This window comes from Triticum aestivum, chromosome 4B, assembly GCF_018294505.1.
Source record: "Triticum aestivum cultivar Chinese Spring chromosome 4B, IWGSC CS RefSeq v2.1, whole genome shotgun sequence".
Taxonomy (NCBI): Eukaryota; Viridiplantae; Streptophyta; class Magnoliopsida; order Poales; family Poaceae; genus Triticum; species Triticum aestivum.
The window spans coordinates 404,461,069-404,465,691 of record NC_057804.1 but is presented as its reverse complement, the minus strand read 5'-3'; the positions used below and the strand labels follow the sequence as shown (position 1 = coordinate 404,465,691).

Genomic DNA, 4,623 nt, shown 5'->3' with positions numbered 1-4,623 from the left:
CAAGTTTGGAGATTGGTTGAGAAGCCCGACAACAACCACAACATCATTGGTACCAAATGGGTGTTTCGCAACAAGCAAGATGAAGATGGACAAGTGGTTCGCAACAAAGCACGTCTCGCTGCCCAAGGCTACACTCAAGTCGAAGGTATGGACTATGGTGAGACATATGCCCCCGTTGCTAGACTTGATTCCATTCGCATCTTACTTGCCTATGCTAATCACCTTGTACCAAATGGACATTGAAAGTGCTTTTCTAAATGGAGAAATAGAGGAGGAAGTATATGTTAAGCAACCTCCCGGCTTTGTCCATCCTAAGAAACCTAATCATGTTTACAAACTTCACAAAGCTCTTTATGGTCTTAAACAAGCTCCTAGAGCATGGTATAAATGCTTGACCAAGTTCCTTATTGAAAAAGGAGGTAACAGCACCCCAGATCCACAAACTTGCACAGAATGTGATGTTTTAGTCCAAAACTTGCAAAATGTTACTGAGGACTCCTACAACTTGACACTCTATGTGATGTTTTGGTCCGGAGCGAATCACAGCATGACAAGTGGCAGTTCAGAGGGTGGACCGGTCAACACTGACAATTTTGCACAAAGGCCCCTGTCATTTCCTCGATTCAACAATGTTGGATGATTTGCTTTGCTGATCCAGGTCTTCTTCCCAAACCATTGCAGTGACATCTGCAGCAACTCGCACCAGATACAGGCGGTAGAAGCAGCGCAGGATGCACGCTTCAATGTCTTGGTCTAGGATCACCAGGAGCTCGCAGTTGTCGCAGTCCCTCTCAAGGATCGCGTTCGAGGGCAGCGTGCCCACCCCGGCGGTGTCCGCGCTGCACAATGCGGCGGCGTTGGGGCCACGGAGCCACCACGCCGCGTCGTCATTCCATAGCCTCGTGTGTGTCGGCCTCACCGACAAGTGCGGTGCCGGCACGGCGGGCCATCTCTACGGCCCGAGAAGAGGCATCAGCGCGACCCCTACGAGGTTGTTCCCCGCGGCAGTAGAGCCCATGGCGGCGGAGTGCTCCGATATCGAGGACCCCGCTGAGGCGATGGTGGCGTTGCCGGATCTGGGCCCAACGGGCCTCAAGAACAAGCCCTGCATGGTGGTGCTCGGCTCCGGGTGGGCGGCATGCCGGTTCCTCAAGGATGTTGACACCTCCGTCTATGACGTGGTGTGCGTGTACCCGAGGAACCACATGGTGTTCACGCCGCTGCTTGCGTCGACGTGCGTCGGCACACTGGAGTTCTGGTCCATGGTGGAGCCCGTCAGCCGCATCCACGACGCTCGCCACCCGCCCCAGATCATACTTCTTCCTCGCCAATTGCACCGGCATCGACACGCAGAAGCACGAGGTGTACTGCACGGTGGCGGTCGGTGACGAGCAGCTGCCGACCAACCCCTACCGCTTCAGGATGGCCTACGACAAGCTTGTGATCGCCAGCGGCGCCGAGCCGCTCATCTTCAACATCAAGGGCATCCAAGAGAACGCAATCTTCCTCCGCGAGGTGAACGAGGCGCAACAAATCAGGAGCAAGCTCCTCACCAACCTCATGCTGTTAGCTCCCCATCATTGCTTGTGAACATGAGTGACAAGATTCGTGTCGTACCCGCAAATCTTCTCCCCGACGTCCATGGCGGAGCCCAAGTGGCCCGGCAGCATCGCCATGAAGACAGAGGCCGATGCGTTCCACGAGCAGTACTACTCCTTCAGCGGCGCCGCCTCCCTCTTCCACCACAGCAAGCCGGAGAGGAAGCACTTCCCCTTCCTGACCGACGGCGGTGGCGAGGCCATGTTCGGCTACCAGCCACTGGCCTTCACCAGCACACCTTCCTCGGAGAGCAACAGTAACAGCAGCCGGCACAGCAACGGCAAGACCACCATGTTCGCCCACGACGGGGGCCCAGACCACAACTGTGCTCTCTCTTTTCTGTCAGACAACCCGACGCTGGTGCACATCATGGTCCCCGTGGAGGCGCATCATCTCAGCGGCGGCGGCGGCATGACAATACAGTACGACAGTGGCGGTGGCGGCGGCGGCAAGGTGGCGCGGCTGTCCAACAACGACGACGTCTCGCTCACCGGGCTGTCTTACGTGAGCCTCGGAGACAAGGGCCCGCCCATGTTGCACGCATCTAACAGATCACAACACGCCGCTGCTACCGCTACCGCTGCTGTTACTACCAGCACAGTAGCGGCTCCGGCTGCATCCCAGCTCCAGCAGCAGTACCATGGATAGTACCACCACCAACACCAAGTGAGCGCTGATCAGGGGAACAACCCGGATGCAGGTGGGATGCATGCCCTACCCTTCTCGTCATGGTAGTCGTCTCATCAGTCATACTAAGATCCTAGGCAGGTGGTGTTGGTTATCAATCATCAAACATGTCACCTGATAGTGTTAGCCCTGATGATCTGATACGTCTCCAACGTACCTATAATTTTTGATTGTTCCATGCTATTATATTACCCCTTTTGGATGTTTATGGGCTTTATTTTACACATTTATATCATTTTTGGGACTAACCTACTAACCGGAGGCCCAGCCCATGTTGCTATTTTCTTGCCTATTTCAGTATTTCAAAGAAAAGGAATATCAAACGGAGTCCAAATGGAATGAAACCTTCGGGAGCGTGAATTTTGGAACGAACGTGATCCAGAGGACTTGGAGTGCAAGTCAAGAAGCGATCTAGGCGGCCACGAGGGTGGAGGGCGCGCCCACCCCTACAGGGCGCGCCCCCTATCTCGTGGGCCGCTCGGGCGGCCACCGACCTACTTCTTTCTCCTATATATACCCACGTACCCCAAAAACATCCAGGGAGCCAACGAAAAACAATTTCCACCGCCATAACCTTCTGTATCCGCGAGATCCCCTCTTGGAGCCTTCGCCGGTGCTCCGCCGGAGGGGGAATCGACAATGGAGGGCTTCTACATCAACACCATAGCCCTTCCGGTGAGTTGTGAGTAGTTTACCATAGACCTTCGGGTCCATAGTTATTAGCTAGATGGCTTCTTCTCTCTTTTTGGATCTCAATACCATGTTATCCCCCTCACTTGTGGAGATATATTAGATGTAACTTTTTTTGCGGTGTGTTTGTCGAGATCCGATGAATTGTGAGTTTATGATCAAGTTTATCTATGAGAAATATTTGAATCTCCTTTGAATTCTTTTATGTATGATTGAGTTATCTTTGCAAGTCTCTTCGAATTATCAGTTTGGTTTGGCCTACTAGATTGATCTTTCTTGCAATGGGAGAAGTGCTTAGCTTTGGGTTCAATCTTGCGGTGTCCTTACCCAGTGACAATAAGGGTTGCAAGGCACGTATTGTATTGTTGCCATCGAGGATAAAAAGGTGGGGTTTATATCATATTGCATGAGTTTATCCCTCTACATCATGTCATCTTTCTTAATGCGTTACTATGTTCATATGAACTTAATACTCTAGATGCATGCTGGATAGCGGTCGATGTGTGGAGTAATAGTAGTAGATGCAGTCAGGAGTCGGTCTACTTGTCACGGACGTGATGCCTATATACATGATCATGCCTAGATAATCTCATAATTATTTGCTTTTCTATCAATTGCTCGACAGTAATTTGTTCACCCACCGTAATACTTATGCTATCTTGAGAGAAGCCACTAGTGAAACCTATGGCCCCCGGGTCTATCTTTTATCATATAAGCTTTCAATCTACTTTTATTTGCATCTTCTCTTTTCCTATCTATATTATAAAATACCAAAAATATATTTATCTTATCATACTATCTCAATCAGATCTCACTTTCGCAAGTGGCCGTGAAGGGATTGACAACCCCTTTATTGCATTGGTTGCGAGTTCTTTGTTTGTTTGTGTAGGTGCGTGGGACTTTTGAGGAGCCTCCTACTGGATTCATACCTTGGTTCTCAAAAACTGAGGGAAATACTTACGCTACTATTGTTGCATCACCCTTTCCTCTTCAAGGAAAACCAACACAAGCTCAAGACGTAGCAAGAAGGATTTCTGGCGCCGTTGCCGGGGAGGTCTTCTCTCAAGTCAAGACATACCAAGTACCCATCACAAACTCATCTCCCTCGCATTTACATTATTTGCCATTTGCCTCTCATTTTCCTCTCCCCCCTTCACCCTTGCCGTTTTATTTGTCCTCTCTTTCCCAATCTCCCTCTCTTTCTCTTGCTTGTGTGCCTGTTTATCCTTATGGATTTTCCTAAGAGTACCGACCTCCTTCTTAGAAGGTTGGAAGAGATTGAATCAAATATTAGAAGCTTTATGACTTTGCAATTTGAGCATAATAATTTCTTCAGAAAAGAGCTTAAAGAACAAAAAGGTTTTTTGGGATTTATGAATAAGGAGCTTGATGATATGTCTAAAGAATTTTATGGTTTGAACTCTCAAATTACCAGGCTTGAAAATTCTATAGCCAAAATTTATGATAAGCAAGCTACCTTAGTCAATAAGATGGCTGCCAAACCAGAAAAGTTAGGTGAAAATAATGATGAAGATCTTAAAGTTATTGATGTGTCCCCTATTAGATCTTTGTTTTGCAATATGAATCTTAATAATAATGGGACTGGAGATGAGTCAACTTTAGTTAGAAGGCGTCCCAATAATTCGG

General features: G+C 49.1%; 1 pseudogene; it reads left to right on the top strand.

The window, feature by feature from the left end:
* The first annotated feature begins 743 nt into the window (after positions 1 to 743).
* On the top strand, positions 744 to 2,334 carry LOC123090139 (uncharacterized; annotated as a pseudogene).
* Positions 2,335 to 4,623: the final 2,289 nt, after the last annotated feature.